We start from the raw sequence: 22494 nt of genomic DNA on the forward strand, positions 1-22494 counted from the left end.
AAGCTATCCGTGATGCAATTCTGCAAGAGGCCCGTGAGTCTGCTTATTCTATACATCCCAGAAGTACCAAGATGTACTTAGATCTCAAGGAGAAGTATTGGTGGTATGGTTTGAAGAGAGATGTGGCATAATATGTGGCTTTGTGTGACACTTGTCAAAGAGTGAAAGCTGAGCATCAAAGACCTACAGGGTTACTACAACCAATGAAGATCCCTGAATGGAAATGGGAAGAAGTTGGTATGGACTTTATCGTAGGATTACCCCACACTCAAAGAGGTTATGACTCTATATGGGTAATAGTGGATCGACTCGCCAAGGTTGCTCACTTTTTACCAGTCAAAACTACCTATAATGGTGCAAGATTAGTAGAGTTGTACATGGAAAGAATAGTGTGCTTACATGGTGTTCCCAAGAAAATTGTGTCGGATAGAGGCACCCAATTTACATTGCAATTCTGGCATAAAGTGCATAGATCCTTAGGGACAAAGTTGAATTTCAGTTCTGCGTACCACCCGCAAACCGATGGACAGACTGAAAGGATCAACCAGATTTTGGAAGATATGTTGAGAGCTTGTGCACTTCAGTATGGTGATACTTGGGATAAGAGTCTGCCTTACGCAGAGTTCTCATACAACAACAGTTATCAAAAGAGCCTCAAGATGGCACCTTTCAAGGCGTTGTATGGACGTAAGTGTAGAACGCCTTTGTTCTAGAATCAGACGGAGAAACTCAAGTGTTTGGTCCTGATGTCCTTAGAGACATGGAAGAACAAGTGAGAATGATTAGAGACAATTTAAGAGTAGCTCAGTCCTGATAGAAGAGTTACGCTGATACCCGCAGAAGAGAGCTGACTTTCGAGATTGGTGATTATGTGTACTTGAAAGTGTCACCAATGAGAAGTGTGAGAAGATTCAATATGAAGGGAAAGTTAGCACCAAGGTATATAGGACCTTTTAAGATCCTAGAGAGATGTGGAGAAGTAGCTTATCAGTTGGAACTGCCTGAGAGCTTGTCCGGTGTGCACGACGTGTTCCATATTTCCCAGTTGAAAGAGTGTCTGAGGGTACCAGAAGAACAAATTCCTTTGGAAGAACTTGCTGTCAAGGAAGATCTTACTTATGAAGAGTATCCGATAAAGATCTTAGAAACTACCGAAAGAGTTACGAGAAGCCGAACAGTAAAGATGTGCAAGGTGCAGTGGAATCGTTATACACAGGATGAGGCTACTTAGGGAAAGAGAAGAGGATCTAAGAAAGACTTATCCCCTAACTAGTTTGAGTAAGCAATCACCCGAATCTCGAGGACAAGATTCATCTTAAGGGGGGTAGAATTGTAACACCCAAAATTTTTCATTCTTTTAAAATAAGTAAATTTGATTTAATTATGTTATTAAGTGTGCAATCAATTATAGGAAATTAATAATTTTTGGGGAATTAAAATCAATTATAAGATTAGAAACTTTTGATGCATACATGCTGCTACAATATTTATTCATGTGATGATTGTTCTTGAATTAGAGTTCAAATGAATTCAAAAATTATTTGAAAATGCTTTTGGAAAATTTGTTTGGAAAATAAAAAGGAAAAAGGATTTATTCTTTTCTCCTCTCCTTCCTCACTTTCGGCCCACATGGCCTTTTTCCTTTCCCGCGGCCCGTTCACCCTCCTCTCTCCCCTTTCCCCGCTCGGCCCGGCACCGCTGGCCCAGCCGCGCGCTTCGCTCGGCCCAGCAAGCCCCACCGGCCCAGCTCCCCTTCTCCCTGGCGCAACCGCCGCATGCCTCGGCCGCTCAGCCCAGTGAGCCGCGCCAGCCCAACCGGCGTGCCTCCTTTGCTCTCAGCCGCTGCCAGCCGGGCCCGCTGGTCAGCTCTTCCCCCCACCTTCCTCCCGCGCGACCCGCAACCACAGTAGCGGTCGAGCCGCAACCGCGCCCGCTCCTCGTGCATCGTGGGCGCGTCGCCCACTCCTCGACCTCTTTTTAAGTGAAGCCGAGCCCCCGCATGTCTCTCTCTCGCTCCCCGCTCCAATTTCTCCCTCGCTCACACTTCAGAGGCCACCACCGTCCCACAGAAAAGCCCCACCGTCCACCGAGATCGGAACCGCTGTGACCCGTCTTCCCCGAGCCATCTTCGACCCATTTCTTCCCCGCGGTGAGACCCCCATGCTCTCCTCTCTCTCCCCGACCTTCTCCTTTGCCATTTGATGGCTTGTATGGTCGTTTTGCAGTGCGGCCGGGAAGCTCTTGGCCGTCGGCCATGGCGGCCGCCGCTTCAACCTTCCCCTCCGGTCACCTTTTTGGCCTAGCCGTGATCCCCTGCTCCTCCGCATCTTTCCGGTGCTTTCGTATATGCTTTACATGGACCGTGGCCCCCCTAACCGAGCTCACCGGTGAGACTTCACCGCCGGCCATGGCGCCTGGCCGCCTGGGGCACTGTTCTGGCCAGCCCCCCCTTGTTCTCCCCCTCGGTTTAATCTCAACCGCCCATCGTGAGATCAACGGCCACCAGTGGAAGTTACCCTTTCGCGCATAGTTATGCTAAAGAGCCCCTCAGTTTTCAGAAAATAGAACCCGTAGTCCAAGGCATATTTCCCCAAATGCGCAATCTCGATTGGAAAGCGTAAACTTCACGGGTTAAGTCAAAAATACGTTTTCAGTATTTACAGAAATGCCATTTGAACTGTTTCGCATATAAAATTGTCGTTTTAGCTCCGAATTGATCCATTCAAATCGCGTTAGCTTCGTAATTTCATAAGCTACATATTGGAACTACTGTTAGTCAAGTTTGGAACTTTTTAATTTCATGATTAGATTTAATTAAATATATGGCTATAGGAAAACTCGTTTAAATCATAACTTTCGTATTTTAGCTCCATTTTTCAGTGAACTTCGCGTTGACGTGATCATAGCGAGACGTAGATTAGTTTTACAAACATTTTATCTTGATTTCAATACTGTTGGTGTACTGTTCTAATGATAGGAATGTTTGCTTTGTATGAATACTTTTGGAATGTTGTATGTTGCCGTGTTGGTCGCGTTCAGACGGTGAGGAAAATGTTGGAGACCAAGAACTCTTCGACTGACTAGCAGGACCAGCACTGAGTTTGTGAACCAAGGCAAGTATAGCATGGGCCTTCCTTGATGTCCTATTTCACTTTAATCAATTACTCATTTGCATGTGTCTAATTTTGATACCTGTAAGGACATCCTAGTGATTGTTTATCCTGTTCCTTGTCTCCTATGGGTTAAATGCATATGGGTAGATTGCTAGTGCTCTAACTGAACTTGATATACATGTTGATGAATGATACTATGGAACAAAGTGAGTAACATGATTTATAACAACTGTTCCATAGGGCGAAAGTGCAAATGACTTTTGTTCATGTTGCTCCCAGCCCTCTATAAGGACTTATCTGTCGGCAAAAGCTAGGACTGACAGTGCAACCGGGGGAGTCATATGGCTCTGACTTTAGCTCAGTAATAGGATCTTTCCTAGCTAGTTAGAGGTTACCTTTTTGGCGCAAATGGGGCTTGCCACTTCGGGTATAGGGCTACCTCTGTTCCTATGAGTATAGCCACGATGGATATGTGCCATAGGAAAGGGGGGTTCCTACATCTGCCTGCCAAGGAAACCTAGCGGCCCTAACTTGTTAGGGAATCCTATGAAATGGCTTCATAGTGTACCCTGCCCGCTCACCTTGGTAGTGACATGGGAGTAATTAACCCGGGCATATGGGGATCACGACTCGCGGTGAATGTGCACCACCTCTGTAGAGGGTAACAAACTGTTATAATAGCCGTGCTCATGGTCACGAGCGGCCCGAAAAACTCACAGAATAACTAGATACTTGATGATGATCATTTAAAGTTGTCAATGATGATATATAGTACACTTGACCCTGATATATGTTCTTATGGGAATTAAATGGGAGCTTAAGCATAACTTGATACTACTTGAAATTAAAAGCTTGACCTATTAAAAATGCTAACTGTAGTAAACTAGAGTCTATCCTTTTTGAGCTTCATAACCCAATGTTAGCTTGCTAAGTACGGAATGTACTTACACTTGTTTATTTTCTTTACTTGGATAAAAATCCCGGATGGGTAACAGATGACAGCGGGTATGAGGATTTCCTGGAGGATTATTAGGCTTGTGGTCAACCAGTTGACCTTCCCTATGATGACGCCCATGAGAGTTTTATTATCTTTTTATTTTTCCGCTGTGATGTATTAGACTAAGTTTTATTATAACTCTGATGTATGAGACACCATGATGATACTTTATGTAATTTGTCAGCTTGTGTGTGTGATTGATTCCTGGGCACACACGAGTTTTGTGCATTCAATTTTATCCTTAAAATTGGGTGTGACAGAGAACTAAAGTACATGGCTCCTCTTGATATATTGGTGATTGTTGGCCTTTGTGCCATGTTTTTTGTAGGTTTTGGGAACCTCCCCGTGCAGGGGAGGTGCTGCCGAAATTTTGAGTCGACACTAACCATTTTTGCCCTTTTTTGTAGGAGGACCTGTGGGAGGGACTCGGCGACCCTGATCGTGTTCGTCGGCGCTACGGGTCTTCCTGCACCGCGTTGACTCGCCACTACACCGACTCTCCACCACCCCGCTACCCTAACCTCACCAGGCACCCTAGGTATAACCCCTCTATCCGTATGTGGTCTTTGGTCATGTAACCTAGTTAGGTGTCTCCCGTCTAAAAGAGATACGGTTGGAGGTATATAGATCTTTGTATATCTAGTGACCGTATCTGTTTTGGATTGTCCATGTTTTTTGGATAGCCCACAATGCGTAGATGGGTTAGTTTCCATGGTTCGCTCTGGTCTAAGATGGTGTTTTGGCATCACCCCTATTGTTCTCCAGATACACACTCTGCCTTGCAGGATGTGCATCAGGGAGAACAGTGGGGAGGTGCTACCGAATTTCTATCTCGGATAGGGAGCGGAGCATGGAAACTAACCTCATCTACGCATCCACGGGTGGGATTAGGACCTATCCTCACCTATTAGAGAGTAGGAACACCATGTAGATGCAATTGATGGTTACATTACTATGTGCTGTATATGTGGAAGGATGGAAGACCGTCAGTGGATGTACATGGGCCGGAGAAGCAGGAGTGACTTTGACATTGAGTGGGTGAATGGGACAGATGCTTTCTTGGAACATGCATGGAGCTTGGGTGTAGCTAAAGGACATTCTAAACTTTGGTGTCCCTGTAGCAAATGTGACAACAACAGAAGGGTAGACAAGGTGACCATGGGTAAACATCTTGTGTACAATGGTTATATGGCTGGCTACCACCGGTGGATCCACCATGGTGAAGCAGATCGTATAAGAGCAGAGGTGGTGAGACCATGCCTCGAGGCTTTTGATGATGATGTCGGAGTAGCAGACATGCTAGATGACACTCACCAAGCTCACTTCATAGAAGGACATGAGAAGGAGGAGATGGAGGAAGCCGCTAAGGCCTTCTACGAAATGTTGGACTCGGCACAGAAACCCCTTCATGAGAGTACAACGGTTTCTCAGCTAGGATGCCATTGGACATGTTATGGGGTTGAAGGCCTGAGTTAAATCTAAGTCACGAAGGCTTTGATAAGATATTGGCCATGTTTGGTAGCATGCTACCAGGAGAAGCACATTCTGTCGAAGAACTTGCACGAGTCACAGAAACTACTTCGTATGCTTAAGATGCCATATGACAAGATACATGTTTGTCTGAAGGGGTGTGTCTTATTTAGGAAAGATCACAAGGATGCAAAGTACTGTCCGAAGTGTAAATCCTCAAGGTACCTAGAGGTAGACTCTGGAGATGGCCAGAAGAGGCAGCTTACAATCCCCGCGAAAGTCCTACGGCACCTTCTGTTTGTGCTGAGGATCCAACGGCTTTTCATGACCGAGGAATCCGTGAAACAGATGACATGGCATAAAGAAGGTGTATGGTACAAGCCATGGACGATGGTGCATCTGTCCGATGCCGAAGCATGGACGTACTTTAATGACAAACATCCTGACAAAGCAGCTGAGGCTCGTAATGTACGTGTCATGCTAGCAACAGATGGGTTCAATCCTTATGGACAGTTGTCTGCCCCATACACATGTTGGCCCATGTTTGTTATCCCCCTGAATCTCCTCCCCGGCATATCCTTTCAATGTCATAACGTCTTCTTGTCATTGATAATTCCTGGACACCTAGGGAGTAATATGGGTGTGTACATGGAGCCTATGATTGATGAATTGATCGACGCTTGGGAGAAGGGGGTATGGACATATGATTGAGCTACAAAATCATCCTTCAAGATGCATGTTTGGTACCACTACTCCCTGCATGACTTCCTGGCGTATGGGTTATTCACCGCCTGGTGTGTCCACAGGAAGTTCCCGTGCCCAATATGTAAGGAAGCTGTGAGGTTCATTTGGTTGAAGAAGGGTAGCAAGTATTCGTCATTCGATAGGCATCGTTAATTCCTCCCTTCTAACCATCCATTCAGACAAGACATCAAGAACTTTATGAAAGGTGTTGTAGTGATAGACCCTAAACCGTGCATGAAGAGTGGTGCTGAGGTGCGTGCTTAGATAGATGCTCTCGTGCCCAATAAAGGAGGTGGTTTTGTGGGATATGGTGAGGAACATATGTGGACTCATAAGTCTGGCTTGATGAGGCTCCCCTATTTCGATGACCTTCTTCTACCACATAACATTGATGTAATGCACACCGAAAAGAATATCGCCGAGGCACTTTGGGGAACTCTCATGAACACTGACAAGTCTAAGGACAACGTTAAGGATAGAGTGGACCTAGTGACGTTGTGTGATAGACCGAAGCAAGAGATGCGGCCTCCTAGTGGCCGAAACAAACAATGGAAAAGACCTAAGGTCAATTTCGTCTTGGAACCTAATCAAAGGAGGGAAGTACTAAAATGGATCAAGACGTTAATGTTCCCAGATGGATATGCAGCGAATCTGAGTAGGGGAGTGAACTTAGGCACTTTACGAGTCAATAGGATGAAGAGTCATGACTACCACATATGGATTGAGCGGCTTCTTTCAGGCGATGGTCCGAGGCTATGTCCCCGACCATGTCTAGCAAGTGCTGGCAGAGTTGAGCTTTTTCTTCTATCAGCTTTGTGCCAAGGAGATATCTCGGACCATCGCTCAGGACATGGAAAAAGTGGCACCTGTGTTGCTCTGTAAGCTGGAGAAGATCTTTCCACTCGGCTTCTTCTTGCCCATGCAACATTTGATTGTGCACCTCCCGTCTGAGGCATGTTTGGGGGGGGCCATACAAGCCCGGTGGTGCTATCCAATCGAGAGATGTCTAAAGACTCTTCGCAAGAAATGTACAAATAAAGCTAGAATTGAGGCTTCCATTGTAGAGTCAAGTCTAAGGGAGGAGGTGGCAAACTTCACAACACTATACTACAAGCTGAAACTTCCTAGCAATCATAATCCACTCCCTCGTTACAATGTTGGCAAAAATGAATGGACCCATAGCCTGTTCCAAGGCCAACTTGGCAGCGCAAGTGGATCAACCAATAAGATATTGGGAAATGAAGAGTGGTGAAGTGTCATGCTATATGTGTTGACCAACCTTCCCGAGGTGTAGCCGTTCATCGAGTAAGTTCTCAACAAACTTGTTTCAATATGCCCTGAATATTCTTCATGCAACCTCACTGATTCTCGTTCGGACAGGGCATTTGTTCATGAGTCCTGGCATCAATCAAGGGATCCTACCTTACATGAACATGACACCCTTCTTTCTCGGGGTGTGGGTGCGGGGAGGCCTGATTTCACGTCTTGGTTCAAACAAAAGGTAATGTCCAATTTAGCTCCCACGTTCCATATTCCAAGTTTCTTGTTCGTTCGATTAATATAATGACCTATCATGCTTGAGCTTGCAGACCCAAACTAACTCGTCCATGAGTGAGGAGTTGAGACAGGTTGCAGGTGGCTATGATGTTAGGGTGCAGTCATTTATCGGTTATGACGTGAATGGATATCGCTTCCACACAACAAGATATGAGCAGACTCGGCCCAAACGGAAAAAACCACAAATAGCGGAGTTTGCACGCCCGGCACTGATGGCCTCGACTATCATGGTAGAGTTGAGGAAATCTATGAACTCTCATTTCATGGTCACAAACATAAACCTGTCGTGTTCAAATGCCACTGGTTTAATCCTCGAGAAATGAGACGGACCCCTCATCTTGGGCTAGTCGAGATTCAAGATGATTCCATCTATCCAAGAAAAGATGTCTACATTATGGCTCAACAGGCCATGCAGGTGTACTATATGTGATATGCCAACCAAGACAAAGCAGATCTTAAGGGTTGGGCTATTGTGCACCAGGTGTCTCCACATGGTAAACTACCTGCCCCAAACAATGATGATTACAACTTCAATGCAAACACATATGATGGATAGTTCTATCAAGAAGATGGGCTACCAGACACATTTGAGATAGTCTTACCCGAAGCGATCGAAATGGAAGTAGACAACGAAATGGAGGATGACGAGGTTTATGGAGATGTGGTGCAAAATGCCAAGGACATAGAAATGCTTGGCCGATTAAGTCTAGGCAATGACGACGAAGACAACATAGAACCTTCAGATAGTGTTGCCCATTTGGACAATTTTGACAGTGATGATGACACCTATGATCCTAATCATGAAGATTATTCCTAATACATGTAATACTACATTTGTTTTAGTTTGTGTTTTCTTTATTTATTTTGAATCTATTTCTAATATATATACTAATAAGTCTTGTTCATTCTTTGTGATTGCAGGTGATGGCGAGCAGCCGTCCATGATGTGAGACGGCCTCCCTTTATGGGAGGCCACGCCCTCCCATTTCAGACAAGGGGTCAGGGTTAGGGGTAGCGTCCACAAGAGGTCAGAGGAGGAGGACTAGGGTCAGCAGGAGGTAGCGGACTCCTTCCCCGCCACCTTCAGACGAAGGTGATGGAGGAGGAGCATGTGACGGCCATGCCTGAGGACAAGGTCGAGGACGAGGACGTCCGAATAGACCGAGGACAAGGTGGCCAAGGACAAGGCGGCCGAGGACGAGGCCGCCGAAGGTGAGGCCACTGAGGGCGACAGTTCCGCTACCCCGACTAGTCTACCAGCGAGGTCCTACGAGCCTTCCTCAGCCTCCGCTTCCTCACAACCAGGCACTGATTTGCCCTATGGCAAAGAGGTAAGTAACTATAGATGTTATCACAACTACTTCATATGATAATGTTGGAAATCAAAAGAGGAACTGATAAATTTTCTTAATCACTTGTGTAGGGCCTGGTTGGTTTTGTCGGGTACTCCTGCATGCTCCCCCTACGAGCATCCTTAGTGTTTTGGGTACCCCGGCCTTGTGAACGTGCCTGAGGACGTGTAGGAGCCGACCTACATGTGGGACAGGTACCAATTGGCCCCTGACGATAGGTACCAGCAACAAGCAGGAGCGGGTACTGGTGGAGTTTTGGGTAAGTCTCTCTCACACAACATTTTCATTGGGTGAGTCTTTTACTTGAGGCCTAGGCGGATCAGGCGGCTGCCGCCGCCTATAGGAAGTACGTCACCGACATGCACCACGAGGCGTGTGTGTAGGCCCACAGAGACTACTACACTAGTGGTGTTGAAGCAGTCCATCAGCAAGCCTGATGCAAGACAGGTGGAGCTATCCCGGGCCCAGTACCTTGAGGTAGATGAAAAACATTAATAATGATTCATTTTGAGATTAAGTCGGTTTAATTTTATCTTTTTCTATGTCAAATAATCAATGACTTGTAGGTGATTCCCTAGTGGTGCCGATCCCACTCCGTGTGCTGGGAGATGATCATGGACAGGTGGTTGTCTAATGACTTCGTTGAGAACCACGCGAGGCAGCAGGACCAACGTCTGCTGAGGCAAGGTGCTACTCACCATCAAGGCAGCCGCAGCCTCCCCGCCTACAAACAAGCATATGTAAGTGATTTCTTTTATCTTAATTGACGCTGAGTTCTACCTTATTTCTCACCATCTTGCCATCTTACTCACTAGGAGGCTACACACCCGGGCGTGGAGGTCTCGGAGTTCTCTGCGTGGGCTATGTCCCACATGGGCAGGGCGTCTTCCTCTGTCTCCTTCGACCCGTCTGCCCCGTGTGAGGTGTACTCTGACCAGACCGTGCACACTAAGGTCCAAGAGTACACCTCAAAGGTGAGGGCGGTCCATGGGGAAGATTATGATGTGCGCACTAAGCCCATTGATGCAGAGACCATCATGAGGCTAGGAGGAGGCAAGAAGCATGGGCGGCTGTGGATTGCAGATGGTGCCATCGACTCCACCACTGTTCCCTCTCTTGACATGCTCCGAGCATGGAGCACGAGCTCCAGCCAGCCCATACGCCCACGGCCTACTCCGTCACTGCAGTGGGTCGACGCTCTTGAGGTACGTCCTGTTTTACTCATCGTACGTTCATCTTTGCACACCTAAGTTACATTTGCATTACTGAAACATTGAAGTTTGTATTGCAGGCCGAGCTACAGGCCTAGTGTAACAACCCAAAAATCCACACACTGGAAATACCAACTACAAATTTTTTCTTAAAAACTTCCATGTGATGATGAGTGTCATGTATAGTAACCCAACCTAAGAAATGCATTAGGTCTAACCCCAACCCAAGTTAACACATAAGCATGGCATGTCATTAGTTAATTGCGTTTATTTAAATTCTAACAAATAAGTGTTACATACATTAAATTGTGATTTGGATTTCCATTTGAGTTATGATATGCTTAACAAGTCCAATAAATTAGGTGCACCAATTTGGAATTCAGATTCTAGAACCAAATTCGAATTCAAACAAAAGAGATGAAATGAAAAACAGAAAAAGAAAACGAGGAAGAAGGCCTCGCAGCCCAGGCTGCTCGGCTTCACGGCCCAGCCAGCCCAACCATGCCCACCTTGCACCGGCGCGCCCATACGCAGCCCATGAGCCAGCCCAGCACGTTGCCCACACTCGTGCACCCATCTGCCTCGCTCGCAGCCACTGGCCACTAGACCCCGCATGTCAGCCGCACCCCTCGTCTATAGTGTCATCTTCCTCACCCACACCTCAACCGCCTACGCGACCGGCGCTCGATAGCTATGGCAGGGGCGGGCCAGGGGGTCACGCCCGGGGCATGACCCTATCCCCTTGCGCCACGCCGAGCACCAGACCACAGGTTCGAGCACCTGACCACCTAGTCCGAGCACCAGACCATAGGTCCGAGCACCTGACCACTAGTCCAAGCACCAGACCACAGGTTCGAGCACCTGATCGCCAGTGGCCAGTACTGACTAGGAGCACCTGGTGCCTCCTTGACTCGCCCGTTCCATTTGCTGAAGCCACGGGTAACTCACGCGCACGTCAGTGACCACTCCATAGGAGCCCGTAGTGACCCGCGCGCCTCGCCATCGTCACCATGTTGCCGTGGCCACCAGGAAGACCCTACCGGCCACCTAGGAATCGGAAGTCCTGCCCGAAGCTCTGGACACCCTCACCGCGTCCACACGGATCCGTAGGAGCCTACACGCCCCACTGTGACACCTCCGAGGCCATAGCCCCCACACCGACGCCGCCGACAGTGATCGGAAGGCCGTCCGCCGTGGCCAAAACCATCGGAGGCCCTGGAGGACCCCTCAACCTACCAACATGCCCGCTGGAGCATTGTGATGCCCATGTGCACCACAGAGCCAGCCAATGCCGCTGCACCCAAGCCATTCCCGCACGCCGGTTATGCTCGAGCCGCCGTTCACCGTGACCAGTGACTTAGGATGCACCATCCGTCACCCTGACTCCACCATTGCAGTCGCCATGGCACAGGGAGACTTTTCCCCACCTCAATTGGATGCCTGAGCCATTGCGGGAGCTCGCTGGTGAGCATGTCACCGGCAGAAGCGCGCCATGGAAGAAACAGAGGAGAAGGGGCAAGGTGAGCAGTGCAGCCCTGCACCCAGTGCACATGAGCCAAGCCGAGGAGAAATGACGATGGGCTCGGTCCACCATGGACCCTGCCTTAGGACCATGGATCAGGAGCGCTGGTCCACCGTGAGCCACACGGTGTGAGCTGTGCTGCGGACGAAGCCCAATAAGAGCCCATGGTCGTGACATGGCTACGCCACAGCACGCCACATGTTCGGCCCGGCCCGGCCCACACCGGCCCAACCCGAGCCCACCAAGGCCCATTTGAGACCCGACACATATTGACCATTGACCTGGCCCCACATGTCAGCAGCACAGACACGCTGGACCCACACGTCAGATGCTGACATCATGATGATGTCACTGAAGGACCCACATGTCTGCGACCCAAGAGCCCCTGGACCCACCTGTCAGCTCAGGAACCGAGACGATGACGTCATGCTGATGTCATGCTAACATTAGCATGCCATGTTGACCAGTGACACCGTGACACGAGTCAGCCCAGGATTAATTCAGCCTTTTCCATTTTCAGAAATAGATTTAATCTTCAGAAATTCATAACTAATTCATACTGACCTCAGAAAAATACGAGACCTAGGACCAAAATTCATCTAAAATCAAGCTCTATGCAATGAACTCCTGTTTGAGTGCATTTGACTCTTTTGAAATTTCATTGCTTCTTTGTGCTACTCTATAGACGTCGCTAACACGACTATAATGCAAACGTTGCAGACTTAGAGGAGAACCTGACAGACGAGGACCATGAGTACAGTGAAGAGTACGGAGACGACTACACTGAAGGTGCCACATCCCACCCAAATCTCGTAGCACCTATTATGCATGGCTAATATAGAACTGCTATCGCTTTACTTTACTGTTACAATCATATTATGCTAGGACTTGCAATGGAAGTATGCTTGCTTAAAAGCCTTTACCTTGACACAACCTTACCCCTGCATACCCTGCTATTAGGCTAGACACACGCTTGCTACTATATATTTCATTACTTATACTTCTACCACGCTTATACTATGTGCGTGGTGGGAACTGGTGTTACCTGGACTATGGGGAGAGTGCTGTGTGTGTGACTTGAGTGTGTGGAGGGTGAGGGTTGTGTCGACCAAGTTGGAGTATACGACAAGCCTGGGGCAAGTCTTGCCATGGGGTGCTACCTAGGCACCCCTGGAATGGATACCTATGGTGGGTAAAATGGTATATGAGGTGGACCTAGGTGTGAACCTATGACAGGTGGAGCCCAGGATGGAGGTGCTATGGTGGCACGATGAATGGAAACCTCGATGGAGACATTCTGGCTTGGTCATCCCTAAGGACTTACTAGTACTCAGATTCACCGGGAAGCCTTACATACCACTCGCCCTATATGGTGCGGGACGGCTGGAGTACTTGGTAGGATATTGCCACTACTGCTAGGTTGATAGCGGACAGTGTAAGGAGGTACGGGGCACGAAGGATTCCCCCCCACACCCTTCCAAGACTTCATGGAGACCTTGTGGACCCGGCTCATGACTCACAGTTTCAGCCACCTAGACTTGACTTGGGGTGAACCAGGGCTGAATGGTAGAGTGGCATTATCCTAGGCTAGCAAGCAGACGGAATCAGCCTAGTTGACGTCGGTCAGCGAGGAAGGCAGATCTTGTGGTTATGTAAAACCTCTGCAGAGTGTATGGTTGATCGATCGATATATGTGCCGACTCATCGGCTATGGACCTTTCCTGGGTTTCACTTAAACTAGATAGTGACATGAGTCCTTCTCTTCTTCCCCCGTGAGAGAGTGTCGGTCATAGCCAGGGGCTATGGGCCTTGAGACAGTGCCGAGAGGGAGTTGGCCTATCGACTGAGCGATGGTATGGTTATGGTATGGTGATGGTGAGGAGATGGTGGTACATCGATCCCAGGATCAAAACCTGGCTCGGAAAAGGGAATGGAGTGGAATGTGTGTGGGAATGGTGTTAAAACTTGACGAACTATTACTATTTACTTGATATGCTATTGCATAGGAAACCCCAGCCTTATAGGTTCATTTTGCTTATATCCAACTTGCATCCAATTTCCACAAAGCAATGCTCATAGGGATGGGAGTGGCCAGTACAAATCGTACTGATAAATTTTGGGCACATAGGTTCTGCTGAGGAGTATAGTTCTGAGGAGTTTGACTGGATGAGGGGTTCGTGCCTACGCTCGAGTTTGGCGATCTTATCTTCAAGCTATTCTGAATGAATGCTACTTTTGATTCTACCAATGCAGCGATGTAATAAATTATGTAATTCTACACTATTTGTACTCTGATATTATCGTTGTATGGATGTGATATTCGACTGGAATCTGGGTAATATGATCTACAACGATCTTGTTACACTTCGACGCTGTGGATTTCCCTTCACTGGAAATCGGGGTCATTTCAGTTGGTATCAGAGCCATACTTGACCATAGGACGAAACCCTTAGAAATGGATGATAGAATAGGACGTAAACAGCCCTTCTTTCAGTTATATACCGATCCTACATTTACTTTTATGCAAGGCTTATCTATTATGGACCTGCTAACACCTGTCCCCTTGAAACATGCAGATGGCAACGAACATCGACTGGCCGCCACTAGGACTGCTACCTCTGGACCATGCCAATCTTACCTTTGACCTACATGAGCTCAGGGGTTTTGCATAGACCCTCTACCGAGTTCTCGTCATGTTAGGTGTCCCTGACGAGCTTGTCAAGGTCACCTGCATCGGGAAGCCAGCTAAGGAAGGAGGAATCGAAGGACCGATTATCACCTTAGTGGAGTGCCCAGCTAGCATTACCTTACCTTCTGTCCTAGCTTTCATCTAGTTGACTATAGAGGACACAGTCGAGGAGGGACTATGAGCTATCTCACACAAGGCACTTCATAGAGTGATGAGGGACCACTACGAGCACCTGAAGACGACTAGAGTTCTGTCTACTTCCCAAGGCCCTCAACCTCAGCCTTACCCCTAGTGAGCAGAGTTTCGTAGCAGGCAGAGTTATCCTTGCCGAGGAGGATAGATGCCTTCGTGTCTTAGCCATTCACCTACTGGAGTAGGACAGGTACATGACCCAGCTGGAGTAGAGGAGACGTCAGGACCAAGCCCTCTGGTGGAAGTACCAGGAGCGAGACTCGCAGGGAGCATGGGAGCGAGCTAGTCTACTGGAGACAGTTGCCAAGCTACAGGACTGAGCTCAACCGTCGTGAGGAGGACCACAGAGCCAAGGTCGTTGACTTACAGGACAAAGCAGCCGACCTAGGCAACAGGAACTGCTACCTCGACAGCAAGGTCTTGGAGTTGCAGAGTGAGTTAGACGACAAGAAGGCTGAGTTCAACTGCAGAGGAGACAAAGAGATATCCAAGGGGATTGATATGCTGAAGATCCAATCTCGGAACAAGACCCTGACTCAGGAGCTGGAAGAGTTCAGGAAGAAGACCATTCGCAACTAGAGTCACCTGATCGAGGCACTTAGGCAGACCGAGTACCTATAGGACAAGTGTGAGAGGACCTGGTAGGCTTGGTAGAAGTCTGATAGGAAGCGCCTCACAGAGATGAAGGGTATGTGGGATCAGCTACCCAAGGAGGTTCGTAGCAAGACGAAGCCTAGGATAGAGGAGTTTGAGTTAGCCCCGACTCGCCTCAACCTAGATGCCTGCCCTACCCTACCTGGAGCAAAGCCTACTGAGGAGCTTGCCGAGGCTTTGAAGTACGTGTCCCAACTTCACAAGTTTGACGAGGAGATCGAGATTGAGAACAGTCGTATCCCAGCCGCGGTGTACGAGTTAGAGTAGATGACCCTGTGTGGTCATGAGTCATGTCAGTAGCTTTCGTAAGTTGTACCCCATGATGTACCCCTTATGAGATGTATTATGAGACACTATGAGTAGAATGATTCTCACACGTCTTCAAGTGTAGCTATTGGAGATGATGCTATGTAATAAAACCCATGTAATGAATGTTTTGGATCTTATTGCATCTTATGGATCTTATTGCTTCTTTGTAATGAGTGTTGGATAGTGTAAATGTTTTCTTTAAATCATCTAAATCATGTAATCATATTGAATTATAAGCACTTATGGCACAAGCACTAAACTCTCTATGATACACATTGTAGATGCCAAACCGCCATTCAAATCGCCTAATGAATCGAGGACGTGCGCCCACCCCTGAACCAGTTGAACCCAATGGGGGACATGGTGGCAACAACCGTGGTCGTGGCCATGGCCGTGGACGTGGAGGGATACCTTTCCACCTGGAGAATACTCCGCCGCCTGAGGAGAACATTCCTCCACCACCACCACCGAACCTGGCAGAAGTGATGGCACAACTAGACCCAGCTTCTTGCAGCTCTTGTTGAAGGAGCAAACCATCGCCAAGGAGGTCAGCAGTATGACTTCCAAAGGAAGCTAGAAGGATTCCTAAAGCTAAGGCCACCTACCTATGATGGCACCAACCCTGACCCACTTGTAGCCGATGACTGGTTCAAGGAAATGGAGAAGAAGCTTGACCTCACTACTTTCATGGATGATGAGTGTGTTGGAGCAGCCGCACACCAGCTCACAGGTGCAGCACACGCCTAGTGGGATAGTTTTAGTGACTCCCATGAGGACCCTGCCCACATCTCGTGGGATGAGTTCGCTGAAGCATTCACTAAGTATCACATTCCCAAGGGTATCATGGAGGCCAAAGCCGAGGAGTTCCGCAACATCAAGATGGGAAAGGACAGGGTGACTGAGTACACTACCCGTTTCACTAAACTTCTATGCTATGCACCTTACTATGTTGTGAACTCTAAGAAGGAGAAGCTGTACTACTACCGCAAGGGACTTAACCCGCACATCAAGCTGAAGTTTGGCGGTATTGAGAGCAACACATTGCGTGCTCTAGTGGATCGCTGCATCTAGATTGAGAAGGACCGTGCTGAAGCTGGAGAAGAGTATAGGGATAGGAAGCATAAGCCTGAGGAGTCTCTCCGTGGTCGTGATCGCAAGAGGTTCTGTAGAGATGCACCATCTAGGGAACGCTCACGCCATAACAGGGATGACAACCCTGGATCGAGTAGGGGAAGTGGAGGCTACACCACCAAATACTCCCACCCTGCTCAGGATCGTTACACCCGGGACCATTATGCTCAGGACCACAACAGTCAGGACTGTTTCAACCGTCCCCGCACAGCGAATGAACGCCCAGCACAGAACCACTCCGCACCAAGCACTAGAAACTGGAAGGCACCCGCGCAAACCCCTATAGGTGGTGCGCCTTTCACCTGCTTTGCTTATGGCCAACCAGGTCACAAAGCCGATGAATGCCCTTAGAACTCAGCTGCATAGAAGTCTCAGTTCAAGGGATCAGCTACTCATGGATGTCTCAACCATCTGGACGCCGAGGAAGCACAAGCTGCCCCTGACGTTGTGTACGGTATGTTTTTAGTTAATGGCAATACTACATCAGTTCTATTTGACTCTGGAGCAACTTGTTCTTACATATCATCCAAGTTTGCACGAGAACATGACCTATCTGTAACCCCACGTGAAGATCCTATCATCACCAGCTCACCTTTAAGAGACCTAAAGTGCACCCACACCTGTAAGGGAGAGAGTCTTACCATTGATGGTCTTATCTTTAGAGCCGACCTAACCCTGCTACCTTCCACTAACCTAGATGTCATCTTAGGTATGGATTGGTTAACCATTCACTGAGGTATCATATCATGTTCACCTAGATATGTCCAAGCGACCCACCCATCAGGCCAAGTCGTTAGATGTGAACCTCAGTCTAGGAAAGTCCACCTCTATCCTATGTGCCCTTAAAGCAAGTTCAGAAACACGAAAAGAGGAGAAGACAGTTCATGATGTGCCAGTAGTCAGAGACTATCCTGATGTATTCCCTGAAGAATTACCGGGTATGCCACCAGACCGTGATGTCGAGTTCATCATTGATCTGTTACCGGGAACGGGACCCATTGCCAAGAGACCCTATCGCATGTCAGTTGATGAACTGACTGAGCTCAAGGAATAGCTTGATGAGCTCATCTTGAAGGGATATATCAGGCCCAGTGCTTCACCCTGGGGATCCCCGGTTCTGTTTGTTAAGAAGAAGGATGGCTTGATGAGAATGTGCATTGATTACCGGAACTTGAACACAGTCACCATAAAGAACAAGTAGCCCCTACCAAGAATTGATGATCTGCTTGACCAGCTTCGAGGTGCCAAGTATTTCTCCAAGATTGACCTTAGATCCGGCTATCATCAGATGAAGATTCAAGAGAGTGACATCCCGAACACAGCATTTGTGACTAGGTATGGTTAGTTTGAATTCACCGTGGTGTCCTTTGGACTCATGAATGCTCCCGCATACTTCATGAATATGATGAATAAGGTTTTCATGGATGAACTGGATAAGTTTGTGGTGGTATTCATTGATGACATCCTTGTCTATTCATCCACTGCTGAAGAACACGAACATCATCTAAGAACGGTGCTTGAGAAACTAGCCCAACATCAGCTATACGCAAAGTTCAGTAAATGTGAGTTTTGGCTATAGGAAGTTGCCTTCTTAGGCCATGTACTATCAGCAGAAGGTGTCGCAGTTGACCCAGCTAAGATTGAAGCCATGAAAGAATGGGATCAACCCTGTAATGTGACAGAAATCTAAAGTTTCTTGGGATTGGCTAGATATTATCGCCGATTCATCGAAAACTTCTCCAATATAGCCCGTCCGATGACCAATCTACTGAAGAAGACCAAGGAGTTTGAATGGATGTCCGTGTGCAAACAAAGCTTCCAGGAATTGAAACAGAAGCTTACCACAACTCCTATGCTATCATTGCCTGATATCAGCAAAGATTTTGTGGTCTATTGTGATGCATCCCGTCAAGGACTTGGTTGTGTGCTGATGCAAGATGGAAGAGTGATAGCTTATGCTTCTCGACAGTTGAAAGAACACAAGAACCGTTACCCAACCCATGATCTGGAGTTAGCAGCAGTTGTGCATGCCTTGAAGATCTGGAGGCACTACTTGATAGGCAACAAGTGTGACATCTACACCGATCACAAGAGCTTGAAGTACTTTTTCACTCAAGAAGATTTCACCAATGGCTTGAGTTGATAAGGACTATGACCTAGGAAATTCACTATCATCCGGGAAAAGCTAATGTAGTCACAGATGCTCTTAGTCGCAAGAGTTACTATCACACCTTGATCACTGAATTCAGTACCACCTGAGCTCAAGGGAGAGATTGATGATTTCCAACTAGAGATACTACCACATGGCTTGCTGAATGAGCTCCGCATACAATATGATCTCATAGATCACATCCGTCAAGCTCAGAAAAGTTGTGAAGAGATTGAGTATCTCCATGGTCTGATGAAACTAGGCTACAAGACCAACCACCAAGAAGATGAACAAGGAACCATCTGGTTCAAGAACAGAATCTGCGTTCCATCTGACCCAGTACTACGAGGGGAAATTCTGTCAGAAGCTCACAATTCCAAATACTGTATTCACCCTGGAGGGTCAAAGATGTATCAAGACCTAAAGAAACACTTCTGGTGGAAAGGCATGAAGACAGACATTGCAGGACATGTGGCACGTTGTGACACCTGCAACAGAGTCAAGGCTGAACATCAAAGGCCTGCAGGATTGCTAAAGCCTCTTGACGTTCCCAAGTGGAAATGGGAAAACATATCCATGGATTTCATAGTTGGATTGCCCCATTCGTAGAAAGGCAATGATTCCATCTAGGGTGATTGTTGATCGCTTGACCAAGATTGCTCACTTTGTACCAGTAAAACCAAGACCAACGCCGAGAAATTAGCGGATCTATACATTGAACATATTCTCAGATTGCATGGAGCTCCCTCTAGTATTGTATCTGATCATGGCCCTCAGTTTGTATCTCGATTCTGGGAAGCTCTATACAAGTCCATTGGAACCAAACTTGATTTCAGTACCACTTACCACCCACAGACAGATGGACAGATAGAACGAGTAAATCAGATCTTAGAAGACATGCTTCGCGCTAGTGTACTGAATTATGGCTCTGATTGGGAGAAATGCCTACCTTATGCAGAGTTCTCTTATAACAACAGCTACCAAGCTAGTATCAAGATGTCACCATTTGAAGCTCTATATGGCAGACCTTGTAAGACACCTTTGATGTGGTCCCAACCGGGGGAAAGATCATTCTTTGACTCCGCTAAGATTCAAGATGCAGAAGAAGGAGTTGCACAAGTGAAGGAGAATTTGAAAATTGCTCAAAGTCGATACAAGAGCTATGCCAACAAAAGGAGAAGAGAACTTGAGTTCAATGTGGGAGACTTTGTCTATCTCAAGGTATCCCCGCTATGTGGAACGGTCAGATTCCATGTGAAAGGCAAGCTTGCCCCTAGATTTGTTGGCCCATACAAGATTTGCAAGAGAATTAGAAAGCTCGCCTACAAACTTGAGTTACCTGAGGAATTAACGGGTGTACACTCCATATTCCATGTCTCACAGCTACACAAATGTTTAAGAGTACCCAATGAAGCAGTCCCAACTGGTACACTTGACATTCAAGATACACTTGAGTATAGAGAACATCCTATCAGAATTCTAGGTAGAGATACCAAAGAGACCCATAGCAAGACTATTCCTATGTGCAAGATTCAATGGAGTAATCATACTGAGAGAGAAGCAACATGGGAGAAAGAGTCTGACCTCCGGCTACGATATCCCTACCTTTCCGAAGAGTACGTTACACTTTAATCTTGGGGACGAGATTCTGTTAAGGGGGTAGGACTGTAACAACCCAAAAATCCACACACTGGAAATACCAACTACAAAATTTTTCTTAAAAACTTCCATGTGATGATGAGTGTCATGTATAGTAACCCAACCTAAGAAATGCATTAGATCTAACTCCAACCCAAGTTAACACATAAGCATGGCATGTCATTAGTTAATTGCGTTTATTTAAATTCTAACAAATAAGTGTTACATACATTAAATTGTGATTTGGATTTCCATTTGAGTTATGATATGCTTAACAACTCCAATAAATTAGGTGCACCAATTTGGAATTCAGATTCTAGAACCAAATTCGAATTCAAACAAAAGAGATGAAATGAAAAACAGAAAAAGAAAACGAGGAAGAAGGCCTCGCAGCCCAGGCTGCTCGGCTTCACGGCCTAGCCAGCCCAACCAGCGCCCACCTTGCACCGGCATGCCCATACGCAGCCCACGAGCCGGCCCAGCGCGTCGCCCACGCTTGCGCACCCGTCTGCCTCGCTCGCAGCCACTAGCCACTGGACCCCGCATGTCAGCCGCACCCCCCATCTACAGTGTCGTCTTCCTCACCCACGCCTCAACCGCCTACGCGACCGGCGCCCGATAGTTGTGGTAGGGGCGGGCCAGGGGGTCACGCCCAGGGCATGACCCTGTCCCCTTGCGCTTCGCCCACGCAACCCCGCACCACCGTCGGATGCGATGCATCCACCTCCACCGCACGATGCCATCCGCCCTGGGAGGCATGGCGCTCGGCTATAAAGCCAGCCCGCACACCGCTCACGCCCGGCGCCCTAGCTTCTCCCTCAGCCTCCGCCACTGCTTGGTGGCCCAGTAGCCGCACCACACCGAGAGTAGAGGGCCGAGAAGGAGATCGTGAGAGGAGGATCAGAGCCCCCACACGCTGCCAAAGTCGCCGGAGCCGAAGGCAATGCCATCGTCGGCATCACGATCACAGGTCGGCACTACATGGCACTGCTTCCGGAGCTACACGGCCGCAACTCGACACTGCACCGCCATCCTTTCTTCCACAGCACCCACGGTGAGCCCCGGTTCATTCCCTGCTCGCCACTGGACCTTGCTACTCCGGCCATGGCGCTCCATACCATGAGCGCATAGGCTAAGGCCATCCCTGGCCTCTAGGCACACTAGCACAACACACTCACATTGACCATGACCATCCCCGAGCCCTTGGACGCTGTAGGCCTCTCTAGGTTCCTCGGACGCCGTAGCCGAGCACGCATGCCGCGCTCGCAATGCCGCCGCCATGACGCAGCCACCACCAGTCCGAGCACCAGACCACAGGTCCGAGCACCTAACCACCAGTCCGAGCACCAGACCACAGGTCCGAGCACCTAACCACCAGTCTGAGCACCAAATCATAGGTCCGAGCACCTGACCACCAGTCCGAGCACTAGACCACTGGTCTGAGCACCCAACCACTAGTCCAAGCACCAGACCACCGGTCCGAGCACCGACCAGCCATGGCCAGTACCGACGAGAGCGCCTAGCACCTCCTTGACTCGCCCGTTCCGTTCGCTAAAGCCATGGGTAACTCACGCGCACGCCGTGACCACTCCGCAGGAGCCTATAGTGACCCGCGCGCCTCGCCGTCGTCACCATGTTGCCGTGGCCACCAGGAAGACCCTACCGGCCACCTAGGAACCAGATGTCCTGCTCGGAGCTCTAGATGCCCTCACCGCGTCCACACGGATCTGTAGGAGCCTACACGCCCCACTGTGATGCCTCCGAGG

The sequence above is a fragment of the Miscanthus floridulus genome, chromosome 12 (genome assembly GCF_019320115.1).
Source record: "Miscanthus floridulus cultivar M001 chromosome 12, ASM1932011v1, whole genome shotgun sequence".
Lineage (NCBI taxonomy): Eukaryota > Viridiplantae > Streptophyta > Magnoliopsida > Poales > Poaceae > Miscanthus > Miscanthus floridulus.